General features: G+C 38.5%; 1 pseudogene; it reads right to left on the reverse strand.

The window, feature by feature from the left end:
- The window catches only part of LOC128591440 (KATNB1-like protein 1), a 77020-nt pseudogene that overhangs the window by 52706 nt on the left and 158 nt on the right, over positions 1 to 24156 (reverse strand).

A 24156-nucleotide genomic window follows, 5' to 3' on the forward strand; every position in this document is an offset into this window, starting at 1 on the left:
TTTGATGGAAATAGTAATTGCAGAGCCTACTTTTAATAAAATGGAACTCTAGGGTAAGTAGGAACAATTTGGCAAAACAAAAAATTGGTTGATTAGTACATGTCTATAGTCAGATTTATGTCTACAACATGTCAGTATTGGAGCCTTGTTCACATTAAGCTATGGCCTCTCTCCAGGGTGGTCCACAGAGAAAAACTTTGGCATTATCTTTCGTTCCAAAACTTTGAAATTATCTTTTCTTCCAAGGAATGTGTGTTAGAAATCTTTCTTACTGTCTGATTATGAGTTGTTTTCTCTTCTGTACCTATACTAGAAGTAAATCAATGCATAGCCCCTCAGCATTTCTAAAATGTTTAGGTGAGCATTTTTATAATTAGTGTTTCTATGTTTGGGTAGTTGCTTTCTCTTTAGTTGAAAATGCAGTGTACATATCCCGGTGAGTGTGAATGTTCTAACAGCGTGTGTGTTGGCACCTGGGGGGATCCCACAGGATCTTCATTCAAAGATAGGCCTTCCCTTTCCCTTTGCAGGTGACTTCCTGCCTTCCAGGAAGCAGGAAAAATTGTATGATCCAGGCATACAATTCTTTTGCTTTTTCTCCCTCACACAACTTCTACCCTATGTGATAACTATTACTTTGTGTTCTAAAAAAATTTCAGAAGATGAGGAAGGCTAACAAAAGAAGAGAAAGAAGAGTGTAATTACTGGCTAAGGGGCTTTGTGCTTTATCAGATGGTAAAGATGATTCTCAGGACACTTTTGTGGGTCCCGCGGCTGCTCTGCCTTCCTACAATCTCTTGACCTGGGCAGGTGCCTGACTCTTCTACACAGTGCGTGCAATACCTTTTCCTGGAACATGGTGTTCCCTTCCATGTACAGATACTCACTCTGTGGTCTCACCATCCCACTCGCTTCTTCTATTGGACAGCAGCTCAGATCTAGTCACACTTGCTCTCCTCCTGTAGCCGATACTTACTGTAGGAAACATACACGTGTTGTGTGCTTTGAGCACCTTGAAAAGTCAGTACAAAGTGTGCATTCATTTCTATTCTGCAGCTACAGGCAACTAAAATTTTGCAAGGTATAAATCAGGAATAAGTCCTCTACACTGCAGCCACAGACTCTTCAATGTTCTGGACGTCTCCTTACCCCCAGGGTTGAGATGAGGCAGCTTCCCCACCAAAGGAGGGGTGGGAACATCAATGTGCAACTCCCCCCCACACACACACAAAACAATCTGTAGCAAATCTTCCTGTTACATCTCTGATCACTTTTTATATCTTACTCAGTAGAGGGTGCAGGAAACATCGCAATAGTTCTTGACCCTTCCCCTTATATTATAAATGCTGTCCGTGGGCATCTGACTAATTCTTTAGTATCTAACTATTGTATTGGGGTTTCCCCATTCTCAAGGTCCCTCATTTCTTTGCATAGATCCATATTTTAATTTGATACCATTTCCTTGTAGCCTAAATGATTTCCTTTAACATTAATCTGTGAGAACAAATTCTTTCAACATTTTTATGTATGAAATGGTAACTCTTTCTTCTTCATGTTTGAAAAATAATTTGGGCATAGAATTCTGGGAGGATAGCCTTTTTTGTTCTCAGTACTTTATAGACACTGCTCCACTGTATTTTGCGTTGCATTTGTTCCAAGGAGAACTGTTATTCTTTGTTCATTTGTACAAAATAGGTGCATCTCAGATTTCTTTTGTTCCTTCTTATGCAATTTGATTACATTACTCTTGTTAAAGTATTAGAGGTTGTTCAAAATTTTGGATCACAGGATTTATAGCTTTCATAAAATTAGAAAAAGTGGCTATTATTCTTTAACTTTTTTTCTTCCTTCCCTATGTATCCTTCATGGGAACTCCAATTCCACGGATAACAGACCAACCTGAACTTGCCTCACAGCTCACAGATGCTCTATCCTTTTTATTTTCTATAGTTCTTTTTTCTATCTATATATTTTTGGCTATTTCAAAATTTTTATTTATTATTATGGGTACAGGATAGTTGTATGTATGTATAGGGTATGTGATGTTTTGATACAGGCATACAATTGGCAATAATTAAATAAGGATAATCAGGCTATCTGTCACCTCAGACATTTATCATTTGTTTGTCTTAGGAATATTGTAATATTATTTTAAATATGCAAATATTATTTTAAGTCATTTCTATTACTATGTCTTTAGGTTAACTAATCTTTTCTTCCACTGTGTCAAATCTGCTAATGCACAATGTATTTTTTATTTTGGACATTGTAGTTTTTGCCATTAGAATTTTGATTTGGGTGTGCATCTTCACTTAACATGCTCAATTTCCCTTCTACCTTCTACAGGGGTCCTCAAACTGTGGCCCGCGGGCCACATGAGGTGGTGTGATTGTATTTGTTCCAGTTTTGTTTTTTACTTCAAAATAAGATATGTGCAGTGTGCATAGGAATTTGTTCATAGTTTTTTTTTTTTGTTTTGAACTACAGTCCGACCCTCCAACAGTCTGAGGGACAGTGAACTGGCCACCTGTTTAAAAAGTTTGAGGACTCCTGTCTAGAACATAGACAGGAGTATAGTTACATATAGTTACCATAGCTATTAAATAACTGGTTGAATATCTAAAAGCTCTGAAATCTGTGTAATTAATTGTGGATTCTATTTCTATTGACTTTTTTTTTCTTGTTACATTTTTCCTGCTCTTTTCAATGGCTAGTAATATTTGATTGAATACCCTTGGCTATTAAAATTACCCTTGGTTAATTAAATTTTAGCTTGTTAGGTAATAGACATTTTTTCATTTCTATGGATATTTTTGAGCTTTGTTCATAAATATAGTTATGTTTCTTCATATTCTGGGGTTTTTCTTTTCAAATGTGGTAGGTAGGACAAGATCTGTGTTTAGTCTAGTCTAGAATTTTGTCCACTAAGGAGATATTTTGCATCCCACTCTGAGGGCTTTGTCTGATATTTTGTGAACTATAAAACTTTCTTTTACTTTGGCTAGTGAGAATACAAACTATTCCCAGCCCTGTATAAACTATGGAGTTTATTACCTCTAATCTGTTTTAGGTGGTTCTTTCCCAGCCTCCAATCATTTCTTCACACTCAGGAGCTTATTAATACTCTGCTGCACTGGACTCTAAGTTCCTGCAGACCCTCAAAGTTTTCTCTTTATACAACTCTCCCCACCCTGCCCTTCCTCTGCCCTTAGACTCTTGCTGGCCACCTTATTCTCCCTCTGTTTCCCAGTTGGATTCCGACTCTGTTTACTCAATTCAGAAAGAAAGCCAGGCTCTATCTGGTCCCCCTCCTGGTACTGCAGTTTGGAAAATGTCAAGGCCGTCAGGGGAGTACTCGGCTCACCATGTTTTTCTCTTTCAGGGAGCACAATTCTGCTCTGTTAATGTCCAATGTCTAAAACTATTCTTTTAAATATTTTGTCAGGATTTTTAGTTGTTTTAGTTAAGAAGGTAAATAAGGTTTCCCCTATACTATGTTGTCAAGAAGAGGAGGTCTATATCATTGATTTTCATCATATAACAATTTAGTATATCAGCCAGGATCATTTGACATAGATGATGTCGCTTCTATTTGGCATTGTTGGTGAATGTATTTTTTCCTTGCCAAGTAGTGACGTTTTTTTTTTTAATTTTTTTAAAAAGACAAAATATGTATATAAATTAAAACTTACAAATATGCAAGCAGAATTTCACCCTCAAAGTGTATAAAATTTAGATTTTTTAATTTTACTCTTTGGGTAAAATGCCATTGTGCATTAACAGTTTCTCCTGGTGTTAAAGGTAAGAACTCCCTTTAAATTGAAAAAACTGTCCACATCCACTCGGTCAGTGCAATGGGATTGACTGTGCTGATAAGTTCAATGCAGCAAGTTCAAAGGCCACCTGACAAGAAAAATTCCCTCCTGACTTAGTAAATCTCTTTCTTAGTCTGGGATTTTCTGTGTCAGAATTAAGTGTACTTCAAAAACTATAGTTAAGGGTGGGGGTGGGGCGAATCTATCAATCCTTTCTTTGGTTAAAACATTATAACGAAAGTTTCCTATTCATTTTTCTTTGTTGCTTCCTTTTTGTTACATTATATAGTGCAATAATCCTCTTTAAAGATCTCTTCCAGACAGCCTGGTGATTTTGATCATTATCGTTTTTATTCACCATCACATGAAAGGCTTTTTAATTTTAAGCTCTTTGTGCATGAAGGAGGAGTTGGGGTTGCACAGAAGAAAAAAAAAACACAACTGCCATAAACTTTTAGAAAGTAGAAGCATGAAAAAAATGAATGTGACCATAAATCTCAGAAGCGTTTTTCCACCACAGTGCGTCTCTGCGGCTAATTGATTATAAATCCATGAAAAACAACACCAAAAATGAAAACCCACATAACAATAGAAAACAAGTCTCGAATTCTCCAGCCTGCTCAATGTTCTTGCCGAGATGGTGAAATTACCCATTAGACGGTTCCTGGCGTTTACTGGTTAGTGGGAGCAAGTTAGGGTGATGGGAGATTTGTTAAGACTGCCTGTGAATTTTTGTAACCTGTTCAGTTTCTACAGAAAGGGGTTCTCTAGATGTCTGCCCTGTGTCGTGGTAGGTGAAGTGGTGAATCATGGTACTGTTACTTCCACTATCCTTTAGTGTTGATTTGTTCTTACCTCCTACTAGACTAAAGGATCGATTCATTAGGCTCTGAAGATCATTAACTATGTTTTTTTAGTGCCCAAGTACGGTGTTTGGCACATAATAAAAACTCACTAAATATTGGTATCTAGTTGTTAAAAGAAACAAATGAATAAATTTTGTACCATAGATAGTTTAATTCCAGGTTAATTTTGATGTGGAACATGTAGTTCTAGAATTCCTTTCTTTATACTTTTGGTATATCTAGGGTCATATTCCAGAATACTTCTGTGTTTTTATATAGGTGAAATTTTCTTTCCCTTTTTTGGGTGGGGTACTATATTTTGTTTATAAATGTGCTAAATTCAGTAATTATTGTTCCTAAATATTAGATTTTTCAGAAATTAAACAAGTGACTAATTGTGGGTAGTCAATTGTCCAAATGTCAGTATTTTCTTATTCTTTCCTTCATGTTTATAGCTCTAGTCTGGTAATAATTATAGAATATATCGAGGAATTTTTTTTTATTAAATCATAACTGTATACATTGATATGATCATGGGGCATCATACACTCGCTTCATAGACCATTTGACACATTTTCATCATAATGGTTAACGTAGCCTTCCTGGCATTATCTCAGTTACTGTGCCAAAACATTTACATTCTACATTTACCAAGTTTCGCAAATACCCCTGTAAGATGCACCACAGGTATTATCCCACCCATCCCCCTCCCTACCCACCAGCCCCCTCCCTCCCCTCCCTTTCCCACTTCCCCCTATTCTTAGGTTGTAACTGGGTTATAGCTTTCATGTGAGAGCCCCAAATTAGTTTCATAGTAGGGCTGAGTATATTGGGTACTTTTTCTTCCATTCTTGAGATACTTTACTAAGAAGAATATGTTCCAGCTCCATCCATGTAAACATGAAAGAGGTAAAGTCTCCATCTTTCTTTAAGGTTGCATAATTTTCCATGGTGTACATATACCACAATTTATTAATCCATTCGTGGATCGATGGGCACTTGGGCTTCTTCCATGACTTAGCAATTATGAATTGGGCTGCAATAAACATTCTGGTACAAATATCTTTGTTATGTTGTGATTTTTGGTCTTCTGGGTATATGCCCAGCAGAGGAATTACAGGATTGAATGGCAGATCTATTTTTAGATCTCTGAGTGTTCTCCATATATCTTTCCAAAAGGAATGTATTAATTTGCATTCCCACCAGCAGTGCAGAAGTGTTCCCTTTTCTCCACATCCACGCCAACATCTCTGGTCTTGAGATTTTGTGATATAGGCTAGTCTCACTGGAGTTAGATGATATCTCAAAGTAGTTTTGATTTGCGTTTCTCTGATGATTAAAGATGATAAACATTTTTTCATATGTCTGAAGGCCGTGCGCCTGTCTTCTTTGATCAAGGAATACAGCAGCGTCTCAGGTTACAAAACCAACATCCATAAATCGGTAGCCTTTATATACACCAACAACAGTCAAGTTGAAAAAGCAGTTAAGGACTCTATCCCATTCACAGTAGTGCCAAAGAAGATGAAATATTTGGGAATTTACCTAACAAAAGACGTGAAAGATCTCTATAAAGAGAACTATGAAACTCTAAGAAAAGAAATAGCTGAAAATGTTAACAAATGGAAAAACATACCATGCTCATGGCTGGGAAGAATCAACATTATCAAAATGTCCATACTACCCAAAGCAATATATAATTTCAACGCACTCCCTATTGAAGCTCCACTGTCATATTTTAAAGATCTTGAGGAATTTTTTTTGAAGAAAAATGCTTTAGTTTTTTTTTTTTTTTTTTTTAGTTTGTATTTCAATGATAGCTATATTTATACCCCTAGGGTGATCTCTTTTTCTTAAAAAAGAATAAAAATAAAGAGTTCTGACTATACTGTTGTCAACTTAGTGGCTTACTGGGAATGTATTAGAAAAGTTCTCTTAAAATCAGCAATAGATTTTGCTGAGTAGGAAAGTTTTATCCACGTCAAAAGATTCAAGCTCAGACTGCAGCAGGAGCAATATTTGGATCTATAATGACATCTGTGGGGCTCTTTTTCAGAAGCATCCTAATGTAGAACAGATATTCAATCCATATCAATAAGAATCAGATTAAAGACTGGCAGCACCTGGAATTGTACCGAGCATCTAAACAGTGAAAAATGTAGCTTTCCCCATGACTATAATAAAAGCGACTGTCCCTACACAAAACTAGTTTTGAGCAGAAAGCATAGGGGTTGGGGAATTTTTCCTATTTAGAGAATAACACATTTACAGCAGGTAGATGTGATTGCTTATCTGGCTGAGAAAGGTGAATGCCACTGAAAGAAGCTTTCATTACCACGAAGCATGAATAAATTCCCCACCTATGCAAGTATCTCCACAGTGGGGCAAGTTATCAGAGAAGGAATAATAAAGAAAACAGAGGAAGGGATTCAATGGAGTTGAGTTCCAAACAGTAGATTCTGTAGACAGCTATATGTGAGAATAATAAAGATTAGATTCTAAATTTTTTTTTTTTTTTTCTGCTTAGAAAGAGTCCACTTTTCAGTGAAAAGTTGGCTGGGGGGACAGGCAAAGAAAAGAGACCTAAAAGATGAGTTGGAGATCGTCAAATGAAGGCAGGAAGGGGCTGGGTGTGGAGAAGCAGGTCAAGAGAGCGTCAGCGAGGGCCAGAGTCCAGAGGGAGGCAGTGTGGGAGACTGGCGAACTAAGGTTAGCGGCTGAAATGTAGGAAATTCACCTTTATATAGGCCTGACACTCTAAATATTGGCATTTTCATGCAGCTCAACCTAATAGGTTATAATTATACAGCAAAAATAACGAGAACAAGTGGCGAGAACTGAGACAGAAAAGATTAGAAAGGACCAAATACAGAGCCAGGCCAGCCAGGTGGAACTCAGCTTTCTTTCCCAACAACTGAAAACCAAGTGTCAAAGAGAAACACTAATAATGTGGAAAAATAGTGTCCAATATTTTTCTACAGACAATGCTTTTTTGAAAAAAAATCTTATTAATATTGAACTTGTCTTTGCCTTATTGTCCACTCTGCACAAAGAATTTGCCCAAATAGAAGATTGTGCTAGCATTATTTATTTATTTTTTAAATAAATAAAACTAGTCACTTTGTCACCCTTGGTAGAGTGCCATGGCATCACAGCTCACAGCAACCTCCACCTCTTGGGCTTAGGTGATTCTCTTGCCTTAGCCTCCCAAGTAGCTGGGACTACAGGAGCCCGCCACAACGTCTGACTATTTTTTTGTTGCAGTTTGGCCGGGGTTGGGTTTGAACCCGCCACCCTTGGTATATGGGGTCAGCGCCCTACTCACTGAGCCACAGCTACCACCCAATTGTGCTAGCATTTTAATTCTGCTCATGTTTGGGACGTGAGTCCAGATAGTAGTGTGTGCTTCTGTGTCTGTGCACATGAGTGGATCTGTGTGTGTTAGGAGAGAAAGGTCAGTCACATGTGGCACGGTGAACACTTTATGTTTGCTTTGCACATTTCCACAGTGAATCAGAGATAGGAGCTTATGTCTCTCTACCTAGACTGTCTGTGTAGACTCTGTGTCACCAACTTCTGGCAAGTCTGGCTTCCCTGTCCTAACATTGTTCTATTAACATAACTAACTCATATTGCTCTATCTATAAATAGAGAATATGTATACCCACCTCATTACAGGAATACTTGAATAAAGATTAAAATGACTTTCTTTCCTCTCCTAGTCCTCATTTACTTTGGCCTATAATAATTTCCAGAGAAGAGGCATGATTTAAAAGATGAGAAAAAATTGATCCTCAGCAAATAAAGGGATCTTCAGATAGCTCAGAGAAAATCAGTGCCACAATTAGATGAGAATCCCAAGGGCTGAAATCTAAAACTCTGAGATATCAAGAAGAGAGCTGAAAGGTTATCATCAGTGAATCTTCAATGACAGCTTAATAACATTGTTAACTCTGTGCCTTTAAAGTCAGAAAAAAAAAAATGAAGTTGGAGGCCCTGTTTGATTTTTGTTGTTTATTAGCTTTTCTGAGTGAGGAAAACTTTATTTTATTCATGGTACTCATATAAATGTTGGGTTCTGGCAATTATCTAAGTACATCAAAATAAACAGAGAAGCATTTAAAATGTATTATTCTTTTAAAATGTCACCTCACAGTTATGCGTCATTTTAGTGTGTAGTAGCAGCTTGTGACACATGTCAACCCTATATGACAAGCAGCATGAAAAATAGATCTGAAATCTAGAGGAAATAAATGCAGGAATCAATGACTTCCAGTGGCTGCAGTGACCTGTGTAGTCCTCCACTCTTGACAATTTCATGTTTTATGCAGAAGAAAAACACTTGGGGAATACATTGGTAAGTCTATACTCAAAGTCATTTGCAATCAATGAATGAAGAAAAGATATAGGCATGGGGGAAATAACATCACCTATTATTTCCCTGGGACTCTGGGAAATGTATATCTTAATATCCTAAAAGGGTAAAATCCCTGCCCCCTTTTATTTTATGAACATGTGGTAGGTTTAAACGGCTCATTAAATAAATCTAGTTTAACAAAATATCAGGGAAGGATTATATGGGCCAGTCTGGCCCTTAGTAAAGCTGGAAATAGATGCCTAAACTTTGTCTCCTTTCTTTTATCCAAGAGTTCTGTCCTCTAGCTATGATGCCGTTCCTGGCTTTTATTCTCGCATACAGGAGAAAGTGGATTCTTCCTGAAGTACTGACCAAAAATAAGGTTTCCTCTCCTGACAGGAAAATGAGATACAATCTCCTCAAGGCTGTCAGCGTTAGTATAGTGGCTTCTTGAAGATAGAAAAGTCTTCACAACTCCAAAGACCAAAGCAGAGTGGTATGTAACGGAGTCCAGATGGAATTAGATTTTGTTTCCAGCTTAATAGTTGTAAAATTTTTAAGTCATTTGTCAAATTCAGGTTTCCTCTTTGATCCTAAAAGTACTCATCAGTAAAAAATAAAAATAAGAATAAAAATGGGTTGACCCTCTTTTCAGGGTTCATATGAATATCAAATGAAATCGTCTGTAAAAACTTCTGGTAAGGTACCCGACATAAAGGGCCCTAAATGTGCGACTTCCTTTTCCAGTCTTTCATCAAAAGATAATATATGGAAGAATTAATTCTTGGACACAGAAGAAAACTCCACATAGCACCCATTTAAATTAGACAGTGTGGTTCGGTGGCTTCCAGATACCAGCCTTGCTTTGGTAAGATTCCTAGAAAACAGAAGACTCCCCATAACGTACTTACAGACTAGTGACTGTCCTTCCTTCCCTGGAAACATGTCTCAGGATTTTCCAGGTGCATCTGACAACTGTTTGTAACTATTTAGCAGGTCTCGAAATCCACAAGAGAGCTGCATTTCCTTATATGACTATTTCACTGTAGATGATCTGTAAGAAACCAACCTTGTTTTGGGCAAATATCATTACATGGTTAGATTTGTGGGGAAACAGAAAAGACTGGAAGTTGATTTAAAAAATAGATACAGAGAAGCATCTTCAGAGTTTGAAGACAGACTCTAATAATATTTTCAGATAGAACTGTTAGGGTAAGAACTCATTTCAGATTTATGCAATAATTTGGTGTTTATTATAAACCGCCAAATTGATGGTCTTTATTCTACAGTTTTTTCTAGCTTATTTTATTTTCCGTAATAGCATTCTAGATAATAATTTTCCACCTTCACGTCTCCCCTGCTCCCTGTTGTTTTTATGAAAATTGGGAAAAAATGATGATGACTTTTTTGGACATGTGGGCCTGACCAGACCGTCATTTATGGCTCCGTGTCCTGCTTCTTTTTCTGCATCATATGTCCTCACGCTGGTTCTTTTGTGACCTCTCTTTCACTTCATGTTCAGGAGCACGGAACTAAAACACTAAATAATAGTGGGAAACAGCCCATTGAAATGTGTGGAGAGATCCAAAGAAAGGGGAAAAAATTAGCTTGAGTACTAATTTAGCTTGAATTCTCATTTGTATCTCATTCAAATATAATTTAGCTAGCTTGGGTGGATGGTTGAAGCAAATAGAGATCTAAAAATTATCAATGGAGTATTAGTAAATTAGTAAGAAATGTGTGGAACAATTGAACTAATAGTAATTCTATCATAAAGTTATAGTCACGTGATTGCTGATGTTGAACTCTGCTACTCTGAATTTTAATATTTACAAATGTGGAAATGTATTTCCTTTCTTGTGCAAAGAATAAACAAGTACTTTAGCGTTCTGTTAACATGAGAAGTCGGACAATTACAATTACTTCCTCTTTTACCAATTTACTTTTTTTAAAATATAAAATCGAAAAGAAAAGATAAAATTAATGACAAAATACAAAGAACGTCTCTTAGAACCTATGAAAATACAGGAAAAATGAAGATAAAATATGCACACTATCCAACTCTTGAGAATTGAATAGCTACAGTTAAGAAAAGAATAATGAAAAACTGACTTTAAGACATGACTTAAAAATCTTTCTGTCACATACTGACTGCAATGATGGATGATGCTACCCCCACTGACAGTGAGATCTAGAAAAGAGGTGAATCACTTTTAATGTAAGTTCAGACTCGGATCAACTATGAATGAACTTGCGTTGCTCTTTCTTCATTTTATACATTGAAAATTCAATTCCAGGACCCTAAGTTACTCTTGCCGGCCTTGTGTTTCAGCTCACACTCTGTTGACAAAAGATTGTAACTGATTTGTTACAGAGTTGTATTGTGTTCTGAGATCCTTAAACTGCAGGGAAGGGCTCTTACCCACAATTTCCAGTATGTCTTTAAAAATAATAATGTTCTAGAAATCAGTCTGTGGTGCTTCCCCAAATAGTCATTCATTCAAGGAAAACAAGCAGCTGCCTTATGATGATGGTGTCTTATGATAATGGCATGACTTGGTTCCAACGTTAATAATTACAATGGAGCAACGTGAATATATCCTTTGACAATTTTTATCTTGTTTTATGTACATTCCAGCCTTATGCTAACTCTAAGGAAATGAAAAAAAAAAATTTTTGTTTTGTTTAATCTCCATCCCAATTTCTCAGTGTTATCTGTCCAGGAGAACACATTAGTTTGAGGAGATACAAAAGGGGATGAACCCAAGTCTGTGTTGCCATTTCCTGCACCAACTGACAGAGCCACACAAGTCTGGGGTGTGTACATTCCCCCAAGAAGCGGAGAAGGTCACTGGTGGGGAGAAGCTGTATTCCATTCTGCTTACCTGCTGCCACCTGCCGTAATACCTGTAATATTAATGATTTGCCAGGTAGATGAATGAGTGAACATCATTTAGAACCTCAATAACACGATCAATTTACGAGTACCTTTTTCTTTCTTGCAAGGGTTCCTTGCAAATCAGCATTTTCTTTCTTTTCTTTTCTTTATCCTTTTCTTTTTTTTTTTTTTGCCAGAGTCTCAGTATGTCACCCTCTGTAGAGTGCTGTACCATCACAGCTCACAGCAACCTCAAACTCTCGAGCTTTAATGATTCTCTTGCCTCAGCCTCCCAAGTAGCTGGGACTACAGGTGCCTGCTGCAATGGCCAGCTATTTTTTGGTTGTAGTTGTCATTGTTGTTTGGTGGGCCCGGGCTAGACTCGAACTTGCCAGCTCTACTGTATGCGGCTAGCATCCCGGCCGCTTGAGCTACAGGCACTGAATCAGCATTTTCATCTTTCAAATCAGCATCTTCATCTACCCCTGTTAGAAGACCATGTCCTCTTCAACTTCTAAGGCCTAGGATCATGCAAAAATTAGAGCACAAAGTCTGTATACCCCTGACATATTAATGAGGAGTAAATTCTAGAACTTCTGTATAATCTGAAGAATTCTACCTGAGTCAAACAGAATTTGATCTTTAATATTTCCAAGTAACACTGATCCTCAATATTTACAGATTCTACATTTGCAAATTTGCCTATTTGCTAAAATTCATTTACAGCCCCCAAAATTGATACTCCAAGCATGTTCAAGATCATTCCCAGACATGTACAAAGTCGTGAGAATTTGAGTCTCCCAACAAGCACATTCACAGCTGAGGCTCAGCAAGTTCATACTCTGCCTTTTTATTTAAACTCTAATAAAAAACAAGTGTCATTTTCGTGGTCTTATCTGATACTACATTTTGTAGTATTTCTGATATCACTGTTTAAAATGGCCCCTAAGCATAACACTGGAGTGTGACTACTGTTCCTAAGTGCAAAAAGGCTGTATGTGTGGCTTAAGGGGGGGACCCACTTGCCAATTCCATCTTTGTAGTGACTTTATAGAGCACCCTGGATAGTGGCAATTGATGGTAGAGGGCACCGTTACTGTATTGATTTTTACATAGGAGGAAACAAAGTCAATATAGGTAAGTGATGACAACAGATTATACCACCAGAAGTGTCAACTAAGACTTCCATTATGCTTTTAACTAGAACAGATTCCTTTACGTGTGAACGGAGTGTGTGTGTGTGTGTGTGTGTGTGTGTGTTTGTGTGTGTGTGTAGTGATATTCAGGACATAACATTTTTAGAAAGTATTTTTTTTTAAGATGAAGAACAAGAGATAGAAAATCTTATAAAAAATAATGAATTGGTGCCTCAATAGATGAGTGTTATTTGGGTAAAGCTGACTCAGTATTTGTCGTGAGTTTTTATACTGCTTTGTAAATGAATGTTTGTTGACCCCTGCTTGGCCCTCAGATATTCTTTAGAAGACAGATATCTCTTAGATATATAGAGAGTTAGGCCCCGTAAACACTGCGGCATTTTCCACACCTTATCTTACGAGATTCCTTTGGAAATAACAAGTGGGCTGAAAATGCACCCAAGTATTTCTTTAAATGTGAAGCACATTGCAGTGAAGCACATTTCAATACTCTCATTTTCCTTTGCACACAGGATGGTGAGTAAACATTCCTGCCTGGGAGTGGAGGAAGTTTTTGAGATGACTGTTTCAAGGTCAGAAGGCTTTAAGAAGACACATTTCTTTTCTGCCAGCTTGCTTGGTAGGGTCAAGACTTTTCTTGGTTCTATAAAAACTTAGAAGACAATTAAGCTATGAATTGTTCGACTCCATGTGGTTGCCTGTCACCACTAGATCTGCCTTGCTAGAGAACACGTCACATAGCAGATGGTATGTTAAGGCTTGCTGGTGGCAATAACTAGAGCCAGCCCCCCAATCCATTGCATTCATTTTTAGTTTAATAAGGCAAAGCTCCTTAGAAAATAAAGGATGATGCATAAACAAATAAAGAGCATGTTTCGATTCAATAACCATTTATTAAGAATCTTCTGAATAGCAAGCCCTGTGCTACTTGAAACACTCTAATATTAGAAATAGCATTTTTTTATTACTGGTTTGAGAGGTTTATAATAGTTCTAGAATGATAGAATACAAAGAGAATGGGTTTTTTTTTTTTTATGGAGTATTGGTAAAAACTGGAGTAACTTTGGTAGAAGCAGGCTGTTAGTACCACTAGTTCAAAAGCTAGCCTTGTGACATGCAACTTAAGGTATTTTATTTTTGACACATTTCTGAATATCTGTGACTCTGTTTCCTTATCTATAAAATGAGATAATGTTGCCTACCTCACAAATTTATTACAGGGAATAAACAAAAAGACACATACAGAGCACTTAGCACAGGGCTTATCACATTATAATTGATCAATGCAGGTCTGTTTTTATGTTGCTGACAGTTATTATCAGGGGAGTAAATATGAACAGAGGAACAGCAGGTTAACCCAGCTTCTTTCTTTACCAAGGAGGGTATTTAGCACTTATTGAAGCTCAGGATATGAGACTAAAAAGCCTTTCGTACTGCCCAGCATGAAGATATTATAATGAACAACATTATTTATTTTATTTATTCAATTTAAACCTGGTACCACTCTTGACTGACTTGCTTGAGGGCATGGCTGAAAAATAAAATACTTTATGAAAATGCAGGGAGCAGAGTGACGGTAGCAACTGGAAACTGTTACATCATCAGCTCTGAGGAGCCATTTCAGGCACCCTCTTGTACCAGGTCTGATGTTTCTGCCGATTGGAGTTTTGTTGAATACTGACAGGTTGGTCACTTCTTGAGCTTGAGCCACCTGGAGGAAAATTTCTGACTCCTGGGATCTGTAGGCAGAAAATTCAATTATCTGCTGTGGCCCCAATTGTACAGAGACTCCAGGAATCTCTTAGGTACATTTAGAGCAGGTGGTAGAAATCAGTAAGACAAGCAAGTGAACTTTCCAGTATTCATTTGCAATTGCTGCATGATTGAAAAGTGAAAGGTTATTTCACTAAAAGGGTTTCAGTAATGCCACATGAAACAATTTTTAGAAAATAATCCTGGCCATGACATTATTATTAAAGCAGTGAAAAATTAAGAACTCAAAATATGAGCTCAGATAATCTGACTCGTGTGACCCACATTTTTCCGGGTGATTTTCACAGAGTATTTCAAAAGTGTATAGGGATCCCTTTTTTAAAATATGCCATTTATCTTGTTCAATCATACCAGAGTTCTTCCCTTCCCTTTTTCAAAAATCATTTTCCTCAATACTTCTTCATTTATGACCCTATTTCCTTCATCTCTCTGATTTCTTTCTAGATACTTTGCCTTGCCTGAAGGGTAGCTTTACAAAATAAATGAAATAAAAAGTATGAATACGGCATTTTAAAAATTTCCATTGATTCATAAAAGAATTATGTCTGGCACTTGGTTTTTCTCCCCCATCTTCCTTTCTTTCTCCTGCTAGTAAAAGCAGGGTAGTATTTTTTCTAGTTTGTCTTACAGCTATATGTGGCTTCATACTCAAGTTCTGATTAATGAAATATAAATAAAATTCTTTTAAAAAGCTACTGATAAAGCTTCTCTTTCTAGATAAAAGATCTAGGCACCTGACTGTTGTTTGCTGTTACTGCTACTCGTACTTCTTTGCTTCTTGAACAAGGATGCAATGCCTGAACTATAGCAGCCCTCTTGTCACCATGAGGTAAGAAACAGTCATTATGGGGTGGTGCCTGTGGCTCAGTCGGTGGGGCACCGGCCCCATATACCAAAGGTAGCAGATTCAAGCCCGGCCCCGGCTGAACTGCAACCAAAAAAAAAAAAAAAAAAATGGCCGGGTGTTGTGGCAGGCGCCTGTGGTCCCAGCTGCTCAGGAGGCTGAGGCAGGAAAATGCTTGAGCCCAGGAGTTGGAGGTTGCTGTGGGCTGTGTGAGGCCACGGCACTCTACCGAGGGCCATAGAGTGAGACTCTGTCTCCACAAAAAAAAAAAAAAAAAAGAAAAAGTCATTATGGAAAAGGTGTCAGAACAGAAGCCCGGGTGTCTGATGACATCATTATGTTGCTAAATTATTAATCCAGAGGCTACCAACCTCTAGACTTGTTACTGAATAAACAATACTTATCTTTACAGTTTAAGTCCCTGGTTGCTGGGTTTCCTATTACTTAAACCTGAAACATTTCAAATGAATCTAAATACTTAATTTATTATGTACCATATTTGGAGTTTCAACATCTTTTATGTGGCATTATTGCAACATGATTGTGAGAGTCATAAGGTAAGAAATTATATGTGTGGGAAACACGTAGCAAACAGATCTCAAGATATGCACAGGGAACGGGATATGCAGGGAAGTGGCAAAAGATACTGAGCTGTAACAAAGCAGGCATGTGACTGTAGCTAAGTTGTAGCCACACGCACAGGAAGGAGTGAGAAGTGTCAGCAGCAAAAGTTGCAGCCTTACGTAGGCCTAAGTAGTCTCTTAGCTAGGCAGAAATAGCCACGGCAAATACCAGTCAGATCCATAAGCAGGAGGTGTCCACGCCTGTGTTTCCCACACGAGATACCTCCCCACAAAGAAACAGCCACATTTACACTCCCAGCACTTCCTGCTATATATACATTGTAACATGTTTTGTCACTTGTTTTGTAATTTTCCCCCCTGCATTATTTTCTGTAAACTTCTTTGTTTGAATCCCAATAAATCCTCTCTGGGATCCGGACCGAGGGCCACATTGCCACACTCTGACAGCATCTGGCCCCCGAGGCCCTCGGTTGGTCCTACCTTCGTATCACACCGAGCATTTCACATCTTCTCCCTGCAGTGTTCGCAGAAACCTAGAGGCTGTGCCCCGCAGCGGGTGGCCTCAAAATCGAATACATGACACGCGCCGTCTGAGCTGCGTGCTGTCTTACTGGGCCCAACTTTATACTGCAGTAACTTCGACTTTGATGAGGAAGTGGATAAAGTGTGTAAAAACTTAAAGGCTTCCTACAAAACAACAACAGAAAACAATTCAAAATTCTTTAGCTTATGTTAGAAGTTTATAAAATAAGATATAAATACAAGGAAGAGAGAAGGGTAGTATAATCCACTGATCTTCCTTTTGGCGAGTTTAGTGCTTTTTTCTGTGGTTTTCATAGTGTTCTTCTATATGTCTAAGGACCCAGAATGTACCGTGATATTGATACACAGGGCCATTCGTGCGGCTCACAGGAGCACACCCATAATGGTGCAGCACAAGGCTAATGGGCTGGAGACGCGGCTCTAAAATTGACATGCCAGGTGACCTCAGGCAAGCCACTTAATCTTCCTGTCTCTGCTTTCCCCATTTGTAAGAACAGAATAGTAACTCTTGCACAAAGTTTTGGTTCAGAGGGCCATTGAAAGGATTATTAAAAGACCACTTTGAGTACATTGGAGAAAATTTTACTCATTTTCCAGACATGGAGCAAAGGAGACATATTTCAAGGCTGTTCAGCACTTTACATGGCCTCTGATAGCTTCCCAGAAGAGAGTCCACCGGCAATGGAGCCGTTCCAGGCTGCTCTCTGGTCACGATTTTTGCTACAGTGAATAGAAGCAGAGGGTGCTACACCCTGCTCCTGAGGTCGCACCAAGGGGACCAGGTGGGAGTCTTGCCATTTGGGCTCTTCCTCTAGTATGTGGGAAAGAGAATATGGTAATGAGTTGGAATGCATGAAAAGAGGGGATTACCTAGCTCTGTACGAAGAACACATCCATCCCTTTCACCATTGTTAAGTACCTAATTGAACAAAGTTCTGTAATAAGTATTTTACCAAGAGAACTGTGTAGTATCACCGGAGGCTTAGGGTTCAGGCCCTCATTAATTACGTTCTGAAATGGGATTCTATTCATGTCCCAATATCTCATCTTTTCCCATTAACTTATTGCCTTCAAATTGCTGCGAGGTTCATCCTTTTAAGGCCAGGAAAAAGTTTTTTTTATCATGTTATTTCCTTATTCAAACATGTTCAGTGTTTGCTCATAATTTAAGGAGAAAAATCTCACCTAAGCCTTTAGGCTCTTCTGCAATACGAACTCCGTCAACTCTGCCGTGTACATCCAGCTTGCTCTGCCGACTTCTTCCCTTACTTTTGTACCTGTCATTCCCCCAACCTACTCCAATTTTTTTTCCAACTTAAAGGGGTCCTACGCACACATCACAGCTCACACCAAATGCCAACTGAAGCTGTTTCTGGTTCCCATAATGCATAAATATTTTTTAGGATTTTCTTTTTCTCATATGCCACTTCACATAATATTACAATCATTCGGTTACTTTTTCATTCACCTTTCTGAAACATACCCTCCCAGAAAGAAGAAACAGCTTGCTGATGATCTATTTCCATGATGTATTGATTATTACAAGTGCTCAATTAAAAAAAAAGTGTTAGATTAAACTACACTCTAAAAGCAATAATATATACAATTGTTATGATACTGGAAAAGAAATATTGAACAAAACATGAGCAGACAATAAAGCATTTTCTTTTTATTCTGATTGACTCACAACTGTCCATGGTAGAACATAAAAGTGGGGGAGAATTGCTTAAGGAAAAGTGAAACGTATACCCACACGTCCACGGGAGCTCCGTGCCACACGCCCAAAGTCTCAAGCATGGAAGAAGCTGTTCACAGCTGAGCAGACTTTTCTGTCATTGACCAATAAAAAAATGACAGTCTTAATAAAATTGCTGAAAGTAGGTATTATAACCCAGAGTTTTATTCTATGACTGGGAAATTCAGTATTGTGGCATGGAAACAAATTTAATAGGTAAATTCAAATGACTATTTAAAATCAAATAATAACAATAGCTAATGCCCATTGCATTTTCCAGTGTTCATACAACATATCTCATCCTCTCAACAGCCCACTGGAGTAGGCATTACATCCCTCCACTTTACAAAGAAGAAAACTGAGACTGGGTCACCCAGCAGGTGGTGGGTAGGTAAGTAGAGTCAGAATTCACACCGTATCAGTCTTACTCCAAAGCTCACATTCTTCCTAATTTATTCCTTCCAAGGTGATCTAAATTTTCTCCAAAGTTTTCCATGGCTTTTCAGTTTTAGAAATTTATAGATTGGAAATATGAGAGGCAGGCACAGTATCTTCCTGGTGAGGACAAAAGAATGACTCCATCCAGTATAGGGTGAAGTTCATATTTCCCTTGTGCTCTGGACAGACCAATGTACCTGTCATCTTTTTTTTTTTTTTTTTTTTTGTAGAGACAGAGTCTCACTTTATGGCCCTTGGTAGAGTGCTGTGGCATCACACAGCTCACAGCAATCTCCAACTCCTGGGCTTAAGCGATTCTCTTGCCTCAGCCTCCCAAGTAGCTGGGACTACAGGCGCCCGCCACAGCACCCGGCTATTTTTTTGTTGCAGTTTGGCTGGGGCTGGGTTTGAACCCGCCACCCTTGGCATATGGGGCCGGCGCCCTACTCACTGAGCCACAGGCGCCGCCCAGTACCTGTCATCTTATAGTTAACCTCCCTCACTTCCTTTTTGCCAGCCTATATCTCCCAGGTGTCACTGTAAATATGAATAAATTAAGAAAATAAAGCTGGAGTTTACCACTGAAATCTAGACGAGGGAAATAATTCGGGGTTCTTTGCTGTGTGTGTGATAAGTACATCACTGGAGGAGGGAGGGCTCACCACTGTCAGTGTGATGGGTTTTAAAATGTGACCTCATCATTCTGTTTTGGAGATGCAAACTGTGTTCAAGGACTTAACTATCATGTCTGCCAGCATAAACCTCATTCAGAAACAAAAGTGCTTTTTTTTTTTAATTTTTTTTATTTTTTATTTTTTTTAATTTCAGCTTGCTTGTTCATTCTTCATTTGAAGTACTTTTTTTTGTTGTTGTTCATTTTCCTTCTTCTTTTTTTTTTTTTTAGATGTTCTTTCTCTGGCCATGCTCTGTCCCCTTGCCTCCCCAGTAGCGGGGATTACAGACACCCACCACAACGTCTGGCTAGTTTTGATGTTAGTAGAGAAGGGGTCTTACTCTGGCTCACTGCTGTTACATACAGGTCTTGAACCTCTGAGCTCAAGCAATCTACCCGCCTCAGCCTCCCACACCACTGGGACTACAGGCGTGAGCCACTGTGCCCGGCCTGCCTTTTTTTTTTTTTTTTTTAAGTGACTATAAAATTAGAAATACTTAAAAAAAACCAACCCACTTCAGCCAGGATGACATCACTATATAATCACCGAAAGCGATTAATTTTATAGAATCAGAACAAACCTTTCAAATTGACTTCTAGTTCCCTTTTTAAGGAGATAAATTGAAGCTGGAAGCTGCTATGCTAAATATTCAGCCAGATAAGAAGTGTGTTTGCCTTGTGACAGACCCTTGAATTGGGGTTTGTTAAAATAAATGCACCACATTCACAGGAACAGAAGCGCTCCTGGGTCCTGCCGGCAATAAATCCAGCAATTCGATTTTGCTCGGATGTTTATCATTCCTCCACATCTGTACCCTGTGATGCTGAGGGGGAGGTGAGGCGGCTGTAGTGCAGCCTGCCGGCTGCTGGTGTCCTCCCATTACCACGGAACAGAGAGGGTGCACGGTGCGTTTCTATTCAAGCATTTAATACGTTAGTTTGTAATTTTTGTCTTGGAGGTAATGAGGTCTGACAGCTTTGGCTGGTGCACAGTAACAAACCCACACTGGTATCTTTGAAATTCTTCCTTGCCAAATTCATAAAGGAAGAAATGACTTTTGCAAAATGACAGTAAACATGCTTCATTTTATAAGACATTGTGGTTAACAACCTGAAAAAATGATTTTTTTTGAGATATAGCTAAGCTAATTTGGGCTATATTAAAAGTACTGATGCAGATGCTAAGTCACTGTAGTTCTGTTTGATTTTTTTTTGCTGGTGCGGGGACGACTTCAGGAAAACATACACGGTCTGATTCTGACCATGATAGTCGTAATGATGATGATAAAGAGCTATTCCAATATTTTTCCTCCATGGAACCTTAACTCACAAAACAAAAAGAATTCAAGCAGGATGGCTCTGGAAAGGCTGGGCTTCCTGAAGTTGTCACTTCAGTATACAGATCAGCTGTCATGATGACACCTCACTGGAATGAGTGTCACCGGTTCTCAGTGGCCAGGAAGTGAACAGAGGCTTTAATGCACCTCGGAGACCTCTGGGAAAAGTTAGTTTTAACACCGCTGACAATTAATTGGCTCTTAAGAATCATTAATGGAAGAAACCCACTGTAGGAATCATTTTTAGCTGAAATTAGCTGATGATCCAAGTCTCCTGGGGAGCTGCTGGCAGTTTGAAGGGTGGATTGTTGCCAAATTCAATGCAAACTGCATTTACTAGGTAAACTCGGTTTACTTGCTCTGGTAGGGCTGTCAACCAGAGTTAAAGAAAGCAGCCCACTGTTCAGATACAAAGTTTCTCTTTTTGAAAGCTATTCAGTCTTGAATGCAAACTTCTAAAAAAGAAGACCAGAATAGAAATAATAAATAAACCTCAGGTCTGAGAAGAATGACATTACCAGTTAAAATAATAACATTGTTCTCTCTGTTTAGAATAAAGTAGAAAAAGAGGTGAGAAATTTATAAATTTATAAATTTTTCTCACCTCTATAAAGAGGTGAGAAATTTGAGGATGAGAAAAGATGCATTGATTTGAGTATTTATTCTTACAGGTTAAAAACATCCATTGTGCTTTATTTTATAGTAGTTACATGAATTAATCCTTGCTTCTAATTATTCTGGGAAGGGGAAATTAATAATTCCACAATTTAAAATTAACTTGGACAGTCATGGCATTGTAACTATTTTGGGAAAGATGATCCGATCCCTGCACATTTATAGGCCAATAGTTTTTTGTCAAAAAATAGAGAAATCAAATTAAGTTTGATTAATTAAGTTTGATTAAGCTAAACAAACTATTATGTAATAGATGGGTACATTTTTCTGGTACATTTTTCATGGGAAAGTATATTTGGGAAAGCTGACTTTCTACCCCATCAAATTTTCCTTTCCTGCAGACAACACACAACTGGTTAGTAAATTGGGTCTCTCAGAGCTGGAAGTATTTTACAGGGTATCACTGGATACAGCAGACCAGGAAATGCTTCTAGGAGACATAAAAAGGGTTCACCTCAAATGAGCCAGAGTTTATGCTCAAAAATAATTATTGGCTGTAGCAGCCGGCCAACCATTTTTATACTCCAGGCTGTCCAAAATCTTAACCTCCAAAGAATCCAAGTCCAAGCCATCAAAAGATATACCGAGATTTCAGAAAAACTTAAACTTCTTCTGTATTTTCCTTGTGGTTAAAAAAGGACATGCATTTTTAAGTAATCCTTTTTTTCCTTCATCGTAATATTCACTGTAGTATAGAAAGTTCACCTTGTACACATGCATAGCTTTTGTTAAAAGTTAATACTCATAGTTTGTTTTATTTTATGTAATCATGTTTGAAGATAACTTAAAAGCAGATGTCAGGACCTCGTTTCCTTCTTCTGAGACACTCCTGTGACTCCAAATGCTATGCACCCATGCTGTGCACCCAGATGTCAGGACCTCCTTTCCTTTTTCTGAGACACTCCTGTGACTCCAAATGCTATAAGCAGGATTCCAAGACTTCCGAGGAATGTTTAAGAGCAGTGGTTCTCAACCTTCCTAATGCCATGACCCTTTAATACAGCTCCTCATGTTGTGGTGACCCCCAACCATAAAATTATTTTCATTGCTACTTCATAACTGTAATTGTGCTATTGTTATGGGTCGTAATGTAAATATCTGATATGCAGGATGTATTTTCATTGTTACAGAGGGGTTGCGACCCACAGGTTGAGAACCACTGTTTAAGAGGAACCCACTCAGACTGGCAGGAGACCCGAGACAGGTTTTCAAGTTGATTTAGATAGTGCATGGAAGGTTAATGTCATGCCTCATCACAAAGACACGGTGAGAGGTCTTTGAGTTGCATTTTTCCCCATATGCTAATAAATAAATGTAAATTTGGAATAAGATTGACATATAAGTTCCTATACCTTAGTTAATATTTTATTTCAGGGACTTATTTTATAAAAGGTATTGGCAAACTGGTATGCCATTAAAGAACAATTATCAATGTGCTGGAAGGGAGAAGGTTGCTAATTTTAGGTTACTAAACTCCCTGGGAGTACAGGAGTTTACAAGGAAGCTCTAGTTTTCAGGCACGCTGGAACATCTCTTGCTTTAGAAGAGAAAATGGACTAAAGCTCTTCTAAATTTAAGACTTTACCACCTTAAAAATGAGGAGTGAAAGTAAAAACCACAGTGTATATATAATTAATAAAATTCTTTGTTTTCAATCATGATAATGAAAAAAAAATTGAAGCATTCATTGAAATACCATATTTGTTAGGGAGAAGTGCATTTATGGTGAAAATGAGACAGAAAAAAAATTTTTTCTTTTGCAGTTTTTGGCCGGGGCTGGGTTTGAACCCACCACCTCCAATATATGGGGCCGGCGCCCTCCTCCTTTGAGCCCCAGGCACAGCCTGAGAGAGAAAATTTCAAACCAAACTCATTCAGAAACCTTGGGACTACGATTATTATATGAATATATTGTTTTGAACTGATACAGAAGAATTTTATTTTGCTGAAACCTGGCCAGGGAGTCAGGGCCTCGGCTTCAGGAGTAGGGAGCGTGATTTTTACCTGCCGTCCTTACTTCCTCCCTTATCCTTACCCTTTCTCCCTTTCTCCTTTTTCTCATCTCACCCCCTTCTTCTTTCCCTCCATTTCCACTCACACATACTGTGCGCCATTCTAAGTGCTGAGAGTAAATGGTGAAAGGTCTGGTTTGGTTCCTTCCATTAGATAATGTGTGGTCATGTTGGCAGGGCAGACGGTGAGCAGGCAGTGTTTTCAAAGGGCATCATGGGGAGGCCCCCTATACCGGGGGTGGCGGGTTCAAACCCGGCCCCGGCCAAACTGCAACAAAAAAAATAGCCGGGCGTTGTGGCAGGCGCCTGTAGTCCCAGCTGCTCGGGAGGCTGAGGCAAGAGAATCGCTTAAGCCCAGGAGTTGGAGGTTGCTGTGAGATGTGTGAGGCCACGGCACTCTACCGAGGGCCATAAAGTGAGACTCTGTGTCTACAAAAAAAAAAAAAGAGAAAGGGCATTATGCAAGTACATGGAAAGAGTCTCCTCATAG

The sequence above is a fragment of the Nycticebus coucang genome, chromosome 8 (genome assembly GCF_027406575.1).
Source record: "Nycticebus coucang isolate mNycCou1 chromosome 8, mNycCou1.pri, whole genome shotgun sequence".
Taxonomy (NCBI): domain Eukaryota; kingdom Metazoa; phylum Chordata; class Mammalia; order Primates; family Lorisidae; genus Nycticebus; species Nycticebus coucang.